This window comes from Eptesicus fuscus, chromosome 8 (genome assembly GCF_027574615.1).
Source record: "Eptesicus fuscus isolate TK198812 chromosome 8, DD_ASM_mEF_20220401, whole genome shotgun sequence".
Taxonomy (NCBI): Eukaryota; Metazoa; Chordata; class Mammalia; order Chiroptera; family Vespertilionidae; genus Eptesicus; species Eptesicus fuscus.
The window spans coordinates 75,635,130-75,647,309 of NC_072480.1; positions in this window are offsets into that span (position 1 = coordinate 75,635,130).

The following is a 12,180-nucleotide window of genomic DNA, read 5'->3' on the forward strand; positions in this document are numbered from 1 at the left end:
TGAGTCCCCTGGGCGTCCCTGCAGGCTTGCTCGCTCCCATCGGGGCCACCTCGGTGCTTTTACTCCCTGGCGTAGTGGGAAATAGCGCCGGTGCATGTTCAACCTCGCCCTCTCCTCCCCGCACAGGAGAAGGTCGGTCTGCATGACCCGCTGCCGTCTGCAGCGCGACGGGAGGGAGTGGCATCTCGTGGACCACCGGGAGTCTGACGGTTATCTGCGGAGGCTCGCAGGCCAGCTGGGTGCGCCGGGCAGCCTGGGCGGCCGGTACCCTGAGCGGCGGGATCTGCCCTGGGACTGGCTGTTCCGGAAAATTCTCCTGGACGGCAAAGAGAGGGTCTTGCTCTGAGTCTGAAATGACTCTTTCCGTTTCATCCTCTGAACTGCAAACCATGAGGTCCACCTGCGGGGCCTCCTCTGCTACCTCACCTTGGGGTCCAGGACGGGGGCCTGCCCTTGGCCCCTTCGCCCCCTGGGTATCATCTGAGGTGATCCCTGCTCGGGGGCCCTCCATCCTGTCACCTCCCAACACGCTGGCGTGCCCTGGGCTGGCTGGCGTGAGCGAGGAGAACTTGGGTTCCAGGCCAGGAGGGGCTTCCTCGCTCGGGAAGGCGGGCGAGGGGCCGGGCTCAGGGAGGCACTCAGGCCCTGCACTCAGGGAGGCTGCTTGCAGGCTGGGAGCCATGGCCTGCGCTGCCAAGGCCTGGGGGGGCCCCCCATCCAGCAGCTCCTTTCCTGGTGTTTTGTTCCCATCAGGCACCATCTCCCCCACGTTGGGGGACCTGCCGGTTTCTTTTGGGGGCATGCGCCTCAGGTCCGAGTGTCTGATCTTGGCGCAGTGGGACAGCCAGCTCCGGGGGCCGCAGACGACGGTGGCGATGCTGAAGGCTGGCATGGGCTCCGCCGAGCAGGCCAGAAAGCGGGCAGCGGGCATCCTGATGCAGGAGCTGGCCAAGGTGGCCGTGCAGAGCACGCGGGCCTCAGGCCGGTGCATTTTCTTCCTCTGCAGGTTCTTCTTCTTTCGCTCCTCCGTGTGGAGCGGCAGCACGCCGGCCTCGGAGCAAAGACACCCGCTCTGCTCAAACCTCTCCCGCAGCTTGGCGAGGACCGAGCCCTTCTTGCCCACGATCTTAGGCAGGAGGCCCCTGGAGGCTTTGGACTGCTGCGCCGGAGGCTTCTCGCGAAGCCTCTTCTCCTCGGCCTCCTTCTCCTCTGCGGCCAAGAACTTCTTCAGAATGTTTTTCACTGTGTTTCTCCCGGCGGGCAGGCCCCACCGGGGCTTATCACCGCAGAGGGGCTCCTGGCCCCCCGCGGAACTGCCGGCCCCCTCCCGAGTCTTCTCCAGGAGCTTGTTGATGGTGGCGGCCACCACGCTCCTGCCTGGGCCTTGCTTGTCCTTGATGATCAGCCTTCCCACCTCCCGGGTCTTCTTGAGCCAGGGCTCCCGGCCAGTGCCCATGAACTTGGCCTGCAGGAGCTGGAAACGCGTGGGCCGCCGGTTGGCGTCTTGGGGCTCAGGCTTCCGGCTCCCCTGGCTGTCTCTGCTCTCTGCCCTCTTGGTGGGAGGCGGCCCCTGGGGCCCGTCCTCACGGTGGGTGATGTAGAGCAGCAGGCTTCTGAGGAGGGCACGGACAGCGGGGTCGCAGGTCGCCTTGCTGAGCTTCTTCTTCAGGGCTTGGGCATCAACAGATGTGTTACTACTGCAAATCTTGACACTCTTGGGGCTGTAGGGGAAAAAAACACACATAATCATCACAGATATTATTGTTTTTTCCAAGGTGACTCCATAGAACATTTCTTTTTTATTAAAAAAATTTAAAATATATTTTTATTGATTTCAGGGAGGAAGGGAAAGGGAGAGAGAGATAGAAACATCAATGATGAGAGAGAATTATTGATTGGCTGCCTCCTGCACACCCCACACTGGGGATTGAGCCCTGACTGGGACTCAAACCGTGATCTCCTGGTTCATAGGTTGACATTCAACCACTGAGCCACACCAGCTGGACCACAATCCCATTTTAAATACCCAGGGATTCCAGGGGGAAGAACGGAAGAGTGGGAGGCAAGAGACTTGTATTCTAGTGCATCTCCGCCCACAACTCAGGGATGTCAGGGACGCCCATTGCCTTTCTGGGTTGCTGTTCCCTTTTCTGTGAAAGAGCAATCATTTCTGACCTAATGTCCTCCTAGCGGCTTTGGCTAGTTGACATTAAATAGTTTTGTGAAAGCAGTTTTGAAAATGACTTTGCATGTGAAAGGTATTTAATGTGTTTATAATGGACAATATCATAACTTGAATAAATGGGGGGAAAGCAAGCATAAAGAACTTATCTTTTCTGTGTGGGTCTGTGCATATCTCTCACTTTAAGTATGAGAGATGGGGTTAACATCACAGTTATATCCTGACTCAATCACAAACTGAGCCTCTGAGAGCAATCAGCGAGACCCCGAGCCCTGGATATGAGGGGACTCAGCTTCGGGGTGGGGGTCACTGGGGCAGAACACCTGGGCAGTGGGTGGTGAACCCCAAAGCAGGCGGGAGAGGGCTTTGCTACTGAGTGGCAAGAGGGCTGGGGCACCGCTGGGACCTGCCTTCCTGAACCCCTTTGAAAATGCTCCCAGAGAAACCCTCAGGCAGAGGGAGCCCGAGCCATCAGCAAGCCATTCTATGCCTGTGAGACCCTTCTCAGCAAGGCTGCAGATTCCCTCATCTCAGCTACTGGCAGGCTGTGACCTCAGCTCTCTTGGGGGCCGGGTCTCTGATCTATGACAAGGTTCCTCAGCATCCGGGCTGAGCGGCTCTCTCTTGAGTTCTGGCACCCAGGGGTGCACCTGCCAACTACCCTGTCAGACCCAGAGTGCCCTTCTTGGTGAGGAGAACCACCTCCAGCCTCTTCAAACAGTATTTTGTCATTCTGCACCCAGAATTATAGCCTCACCATGACACGGTCCCGTAGGATTAGGTCCCTTACCAGGTCTCCAAGGACATGATCAGGACGTAGAGCAAAGATTATGCAGTGCATGGGAAAGTCTTCACAGCTCTTTAGAATATAAAAATAATTGGAAATACCCAACATGTCTAACACCAGGCTGCTTAAATATATGCATATTTACAGGAAAATAATCTGGTGCAGGAAAGTGCTTGTGATGTAAAGTTAGTTAGAAGTGCAAGCTGCAAAGCTGTATGTGGACTTTGGCCCAACTGTGTTTTTAAAAAATTGCGCAGACACACAGAGATGGAAAGCAGATGGGAAGGAAATACACTAACACGTTTTTCTTTTTGTACTTCCATGCATTTTTCCAGAAAAAGAGAGTTCTGTTTTTAGAAGGCACATACAAACGTCCTTTTAAAAAGCTGTCCTGATCACGTATGGGGGAGCACCAGCAGCCCTCCCCTTCGATGGCCCCCCTCACGGACAGGGATGAGTCCTCCCGTGGCAATCTGACCCCGCCCACTGGGGAGCCCACAGGATCACCCAATGCTGGGGGATGGATCTCAATACAGAGAATTTCAAGGCAAAGATAACCTTGGAGTTCTGCCTCCGTAGCTCCCTGGCAACCTCCAATTCACCTCCATGCAGTGAATTCACACAGAGAGTGTCTGATGTCTCGGACCCTCAAAGACATCAGAGCCCTGAGGGGACTCCTTAAAACCCAGAGCGCTGGGCGGCCCCACCACAATTCTGACTCCGTCTGTCTTTGAGGGGCCAAGAACTTGGCATTTCAAACAAGTTCCCTGCGTGGCCCATGCGGCTGTCCAGGGAACCCAGTTTGAGAACCCCCGGATTAGACTGAGATCTTTCTCAACCTCAGACAACTGGGGATTTGGAGAACTAAAGCAGTGGATTAGGCTCCTAAAACAGAACAATATCTGAACCCACTCCTAAGCCACGACGTGGTGCGAGCCTGCACGGCCTGGGAGTAACCACTGCACAGAAATCCCGGGGACACGACTGCCCACCAGCACCAACGAGGCTGAGAGGCCTGATGCTCACTGAGAACTGGCAGGAGGGGCCAGCCCACCCGGGACGGTGCCTGGCTGTGTCCTCGAAACTGGAAAGCCCTCCCCCGACTGAAGGTCCTGGACGAGCGTCAGGGATTAGGGAAGACAGAGGAATAGCCGAGTTCTGTGCTGTTTCAGCCTTTGGTGCCTCCTGCTCCATTTGAGAAGGTTGGCATCACACCTCGCCTGTCTGTGGCCCCGGCATCATTGCCACCTTGCTCACTTTCCCTGAACCCCCAGGTGGTCGGCCGGGACGGCCTCTCTCTCATAGGATTAGGTCCCTCACCAAGGGCTGCACCAGGTTACCTGAGACCTCCTTTGACCTGAGAACAGCAGCCAACACCAGGGACTCAGTGGCCCAGCCCAAAGCATTTCAGGGGCTTCCTCCACAGCCCTCAATGCATCTCTGTCAGTCTTACAAAGGCAGCCTGAAAGAGACCTGGCCCAGGAGCCATAGGGAGGGAGAGCGGGGGGAGCTGGTCCCTGCGGCTGAGTGCTGGGGCATCAGGGGAAAGCCCTGCTCAATGCAGGTGCTCCATCCGCGATCTGAGAGTTGTCACGTCTCACATCTCTGAAATAAGATGAACGTAGTGACCGGTGGCATCATGGCCTGGTGGGTAGCTTGATTGGCTGGTGGCATTTCTTATTTCCCAGAGGCACATGGACCTTGGGCATCTCTGGGTTGGCTCAGTGGAATTCACCACGATGCTCTGCCACTAACTCCCTGTGCTTTTCCAGTGCCTGCTGGTGAGCGCTCCTGCTCCTCACACTGGAGGCCTCACTGTATCTCGTTGTCTCTTAAGGATGGTTGTCACCCCTTCCGCATCTGGGAAGTCAAAGCTGGAGACAGTCAGTGGCTTGCTGGAGTTCACAGGGCTGATGAAGGGCAGAACCGGGATGAGGTGAGTGTCCAGCTTCATGGAACATCATGGGGATCGCCCCTGGGCACTGCCCAGGTCTCAGCGCCTCGTGGACATCTGGGGCCTCACGGGCACATCACACGTGGCTGAACTGACCTCCCTGCACCCCAATCCCTCCTCCCGTTTTTTCCTGCCTTGGCAAATGGTTCCTGCTGCCCCTAGAAACACCAGAATCATCCTTGGCTCCCACACCCACACCCACGCGTGGCTGAGCTCTGCAATCCTATGGCCTGAGGGTGGAGGAATCGTCTCTGCCACCCTCGCCGACGACACAAAAACCTCCTCTACTTGCTCCGGCTCCGCTCCCGCCTGCTGTTTTCTCTGGATCACGCCAGTGAAGGTTGCATCCCGACAGTGGCTGCCACTGACTTTAGAATTGAACGTGAACTGCCAGCGAGGCCCGCAGGGCCCAAGCCTCACTTTGTGCCAATTCCTCCCGTTTACTGGGCCTGAGCTCCTCAGCCCTGCCCTCTCCCAAGTGTTCCTCTTTCTTTCTGCGACTCTACCCCTCCTTCCTCATCTTCCTTGCTCAGATCTTGGCATAAGTGCCACCGTTCAAGGAGGTCCTCCCTGACCCCTCTTGTTTTGCTTTGTTTTGTTAATCCTCACCCAAGGATATTTTTTCCATTGACTTTTAGGGAGAGTGGAAGGGAGGGGAGAGACACAGAGAGAGAAACATCAATTGGTTACCTTCCGCACAGGCCCCGACTGGAGACTGAGCCTGCAACCGAAGTACATGCCTTTGGTAGGAATTGAACTCGTGACCCTTCAATCCCCAGGCCTACCCTCTAACCACCGAGCAAAACCAGCTAGGGCAAAAATATGTGTGTGTTTTTAAATTGATTTCAGAGAAAGGAAGGGAGAGAGAGAGAGATAGAAGTGTCAATGATGAGAGAGAATCATTGATCAGCTGCCTCCCACACATCCCCTACTGGGGATCGCAACCCGGGCATATGCCCTGACCGGGAATCGAACTGGCTTCGTGGGTCGATGCTCCGCTGAGCCATGCAGGCCAGGCTCGAGAGCGTTTCTTTGGCAGCACTCTCACAGTCATGCTGAATTCTTGGCCTAATTACCTAACATCTATCTCCGCTATATTACGTGAGACTCTTCACACAGGGTGAAACACGTAGCTCAGTACCTGGCACATGCAGGGTCCTCCGTAGACTTTTATGGACTGAATAACACACCTGTGACTAAGCGATGTGCTGAGGGCCTCCTGCATCATCATCATTCCCTTCTATCAACGAGCCTCCCACGCTAACTGTGACGTGCGGACAACCCAGCTAAATGGGGAAGGGTTACAGCAGCGGTTACAGCAGCAGTGACAGCGAATTCAGCACCAGAGTCAGCTGTCCACACACCACGGGGGAGCCTCTGGGTCTAGGACTCAGTTTCCAGGAAGGGCCCGGAAGCAGCCTGGTCTGGTGCCAGGTAGGACCAAGCTTCCGGGCCTCCCGAGTCACGTTGCCGGGCGGACTCCCAGCTTGGAGTCATTTGCTCACTTGGTCATTTCAATCATCTTTATGACTTCGCAGGTTGAGTCATTCAGATAACTGAAATAGTTACACTGACAGCGTCCTTTGGGGACATTCGATGTCTGAATAACGGCCCCGAGGGTCAGCCGTGTCTGAGCTCATCCGCCGCTCCGTGGACCTTGCCAGCAGGTTCTGAGTCCCATGGTCTAAATAGAAAGATGAAGAATGCAGCTGACAGCACACTCCTGTCAGCCTCCTGTCTTAGGAGGCGCATCGGAGAGCACATGAAGCTCGATGCTGATTTTATCCCTTCCTCTCTCATCCGTCTGCGGCACATCTCAGTGACCAGATACCACTTCCCCGTGCTCCACGCCATGGTTTCGATGCTGAGCACCCGTCTCCTCTGGGAAGGACAGCGGTGCTCCGGCATGATGACAATGACACGTACCCGGTTAGACTTGCCGTATGTCCTTCTTACGGTGCAAGACTTATCAGGACAAGTCTTATCCCACGCCAGTTCACTGTTCCAGCCAGCTCAGGGCCTCCACATCACATGCACATTTGTGAGCCAGTTATGAGGTTGATTGTGTTATCAAGACATTGATCAGCATCCCACTAAGCGAACAGCCCCCCAAAACCCCATGTCTCAGAGATGCTCCAAGCTGCCTAGGAGAGCCCCAGGTATATATCACAACTGGCTCTCTCTACCAGCCCACGAGTAGAGTTTCAAAACATTCTGAAATACTTTCATAATCAGCTAAGAAGTGTCTTCTCTCCCAGAGAAGGTCAGGATGCTTTTCTAAGATTTATAGGCCAAGGAATAGGAGCTTCACCAGGACCATAAAGTTCTTTTTTAGGTGAGCCCCGCCTTGCCAAGGTGGCCATGCCCATGAGCCGGTGGCATCTGAAGTATGTCAGATGCAAGACGACATCCTGGGACTGTGACAAGAGAAGGGGCATGGCATGACCTCCTTCAATAAGTCATTACTGAGCTGGGCTCTGGGTTCCCTGCAGGGATGCCCTACCTGCTCTTCAGGCCCAGGAGCTCAGCCCATCTGGCCCTTTGACCCACCTTGTACTACGCTCCAGCTGCACTGGCCTTCGAATGTTCCCAGCTCATTCCTACCCCAGGGCCTTTGCTCAAACTCTTCCCTCTGCTTAGTGCAGTCTGCCCTCGGAGCCTCCCGCATCCCCTCCCGAGGTCACTCTCTGAGCACACACCCCACAGTGCTCTCCAGCACATCCCCTGGATAACTGTCGCTGGAGCATTTTTAACTCTCTGAGACTCAAGTGCAGTGTCAAACACACCATGCATGTTTTTGTCTGCCCCCCGCCCCCCTAGAATGTGGGCTCCACATGGGCAGGAACTCATTTTGTTCCCCACTTTCCTCCGGGGCTGTCGGCAAGGCCTGGCTAGCGCAGGCACTCAGCAAACCCCTGTGGAAGGGCCTTGTTTGGAGGCTTTGGGTCACCCTACAGGTCTCTGCCAGGTGTGCCTGAAGCTTCGAGCAGCAGCAGGTACCGCTCATCCACCCCGGACCTTCTTCCGGGCTCCCTCCCCTGCCTCACTCCATCCCTGGAGTGCCAGCCTCCTGAGCGTCTGTGACCTGACCAGGCTGTGCTCTTTCCCATTTCCAGACTTTGTCAGTGCTGAGCCTTCTGGCCTGGAACAGCCGCACGCCCAACGAGCTCCTATTCATCCTTCACAATCTAGTTCAGATGCCCCTGCTCAGTGGAGCCTTATCCAGTGGCCCAGCTGTGCCAGCCACTTACCCCCAACCATTCCCACGGAGGCCTCTCAGTATCCCCCATGGGGTGACAGTATGGACCTCTGGACCCCCAAAGTCATTGAATCAGAGCGTGGGAGGGTGAGGGTGGTCCCTATTTTGGGGCACCCATTCACCAGGGACCCAGACAGCAGCCTGGGGTGGGCAGCTGAGAGCCAGCCCATGTGGCTATTACAGCGGTGACTCATAAGGCCAATTCTAATGTTGAGTATTCATCATAATTTGTAGGCTCATTTTAACAGTAACTATTTTTTCTAGTAAAGCACGATAACCAATGTCTGTTGACCATTCCATATTTTTTGTTAGTGACTAAGGAGCTCACAGTTGAAACTGTGCCAATGAACCAGTCAGAGAACTGAACCTCTGCGTTTTCCTTGAAATAAATCTGGCTACAAATTGGTGGGTGGCCTTCTGGGCTGGGGTACCCCATGGCCATGCACCTGAACCTCACAGGCGTGGCCTTGGCTGTGGTGGACAGAGGGGTGCCTGTCCAACCCAGCTGACTGAGGCCCCTGAGTCTTGAATACTTTTCCAGGCCCTGAGATTTAATAAGTGAACAAGCATTCTTAAAACACTCCTCTCACACTTACTTACAACTACTGCTGTGTGTGTGTACACCTCTCTTTGTGTGTCTGTGTGTAGGTGTATATCTGTGTGTGTGTGTGTGTGTGTGTGTGTCTATGTGTGTTTGTGTGTGCAGTGAGAGGGAGATAAAACGATAAGGCAAATGTAGCCCAGTGTTAACAGTTGATGAAGCTGGGTGAAGGGGAACATGGGAGTTCGTGGAGCTATTTTGGTAACTTCTCTGTGTGTGAAGTACTTAAAAACAAACAATTAGGATGGACAGGAGGAAGCAAAGCCATGGGAGACAAGTGCATTCCAGGGTCCTGAGAGCACAGATAAGCCCTGGTCCGCGGTGACACTGGGGACCGGCAGTGCACTGACACCGTAGGCCTGGCGCCAGGGGAGGACTCTGGGTTTTCTCAGGAGTGAGGGACGTGAGGCTGTCTACACCAGGAGCTTCGGGCTCAGAAAAGGCCCGTGTTCCCAGCATCACCTTCCTGGGGGGATGTCCCCGTGGCGATGAGAGTGGTGGTTGGGTGGTTGTTGAGGCCGAAATGCTGCCCTTGGGCCGTGTGATGGGCTGTGAGCCCACCTTTTTGCCTGCAGCCTGGGCACCGCCACAGCGCCCGCTGCGGCCATGCAGATGAAGTGGGGTCGAGCACTTGGTGCGAGAGCTGCTGCACGTGTGTAAGCTCCCATTCGCGGACTTGCCCACGCGTTCAGTGCTGGGGCACCCGGCACCCACCGGGAGGCTCAAGGCTGACATTTTCCTTCCTGTGTTGATTCCCCCTAGAATATTCTGTGGGAGCTTACCCTTTATTTCTACTTGAAACCTGGAAATAAGTCAACACGTGAAGGATTCTTAACCCAAGTGGTCACAGTGCCTGCACTGTTACTTAAACGTTACCCCCACTTAAAGGAGCTTTGGGATGAAGTGTGTAAAACCCAGATGTTTGGAGGGGACAGTAATTTGGGCAGTTCCATCAGTTGACATCTGATCAATTTTTCCAGTTCTGTCTGCTAGGCGTGCTGGGGTTTCATAACTCACTGGGGGTCTCCCTGGGGGATTGAGGACTGTGGTCAAGTCTCGCTGAATTAGGGTGGTCGGCTGGGGATTGAGAGGTAGGAGCTGGGTTGTCTGACAGGCTGGATTTAAATCTCCACTCTCCGTTCACTACCGGCTCCAACCCCATGAAATATAAATCCCAAACCAAAGAGTTTGGGGACACGAATTCATCAAAATCAGCCTGAAGTCGGAAAACTTGTGAGCGGCGCAGGGAACCTGCTCCAACACTGGAGCCCCAGGAGCCGTGTGCCTGTCCGTGGGACACGTGCCGCCAGAGGGCAAACCCTTCCTGATGGCCATGACATTTCCCAGCCACGGCCCCTGTCCACGGAGTCCCAGGCTCAGCCCTCACCTCCATGTGCTGTGTCAGCCATGCGGCCATGAATAAAGGGGTGTGGGCTGTAGAGGTAGGAGGAAAACAGGGTGTGGTCAGTCACATCTCAGGACACATACCTGCCACTGAGTCATCCTTACTTGTCACCTGGGAATAAGAGGTAATAATACCCCCTCATCAGATGTTTACAGGAGCTGTGATTTCATGTGGTGTTTAACATTAGCATTCTTGGATCTAACGTGCTATGGATTGTCAGAGGGCTGTTACTTTGTAAATCTCAGGAAAAGAAAAATAAATTCTGCCAATTAAATGATCAGGCACAATGAAATATACACTGCCTCTCAATTTTAGAAATATTAAATTCAAAGAAAAATGCATTCTGGAATTAAGAAATCACTGTGCTATTGGTTATTTTAATTTCTTTCCAGAGGAGATGGGGAAGCAACATTTTGAAGTAAACATAAGGAGCAGTGTTTTAAAATGCCCCTCGGAAAATGAAAACAACCTAAGGATGACATCAATAGGGGTCATTATGGTCCCTATGTAAATGGAATAAAAAGCAACATGTAGAGATATATAGGATAATACTGAAAAATATTAAAAAACCCATTAAGTGAACAAATCCAAAGGAAACCATTATGAATACTATAATCTTACTTGTGGAGAGTAATCGTGTGTGTGTTTGTGTGCGTGTGTGTGTATGTGTGTGTGTGCACAACACACAGATGCAAATGTGCAACACACAAACCTCTGATTGTGTAGAGGAGGTTTCTGGAAGGAGACATAGGCATCATCACCTACGGCTTTCTCTGGGGCCTGGTGATGGAGTCTGGCTGAGGTTTGGAAGAATCTTACTTTCCACATGCGCCATTAATGACGTTTGAATTTCTGAAGCTGTGCCCATGTACCACTTTTATCATAAAAATGCAATCAGCCAGTGTTAAATTTCTAAAAGTTCAAGGAGGTGCAGTATTCATTACTTTTGGTAGTTTTGTTTTTCTTTTCAACTTTCGCATTTCCCTGTAATAGGAAAATGAAATGGGGAAGCAGTTTCACTCATTTGTGATGCTTATAAATTTTTCCTTATATGTTTTAATTTATAATTAATGTGTAAATAGACTCATTCCCTGATTCTTATATTTCCTAAAAATCCTCACCGAGGATATTTTTCCCACTAATTTTCAGAGTGAAAAGGAGGGACGAGGAAGGGGAGAGGGAGAGAGGAGAGAGAGAGAGAGAGAGAGAGAGAGAGAGAGAGAGAGAGAAAACATTGATGTGAGAGAGACACATTAACTGGCTGCCTTTCCTATGGGCCCCCATCAGGGGCAGAGAGTGAACTCACAACCGAGGTACATTCCCTTGACTGGAATTGAGCCCATGACCCTTCAGTCCATGGGCCAACGCTCTAGTCACTGAGCAAACTGGCCAGGGCCACTCCCTGATTCTTAAGGGTGGTTTGAATTCTCCTATATCTTCAATAAGGTAGAGACTGACTGACTTCCTTCTAAACCATTTGCACTCAACTCGCTTGAGATCCACTTCTCTTTTGCACAGCAGAGTCAAAAGGGCCACTTTTAAGGTAAGCTGGTAAAACCAGATATCCCTTTAAAACAGTAAGCCGCTGTGTTATGTACCTCTAGGACAGTGATGGCGAACCTATGACACGCGTGTCAGCACTGACACACGTAGCCATTTCTGATGACACGCGGCCGCTGAGGCGGCCGCATGCCGAGGATGAAACATTTGCGAAATAATGTTTTTTCCTCAAAGTGACACACTACCCGAGTTATGCTCAGTTTTTGGCAAAGTTTAACACACCAAGCTCAAAAGGTTGCCCATCACTGCTCTAGGAAAAGTGTCAACTTACCTTAATTGGGTTTCTTTTCCTGGAAGATAACTCTCCGTTAATTTCTGCACACCCACTAACCCTGGCTTGAACCCTGGAGTGATGGGAGAACCCTTCACCCACCCTGTCTGTCTGCCTCTCTTGATTGAAAAGCATCAGTAGCAGCAGTTAGTTCAGTTATT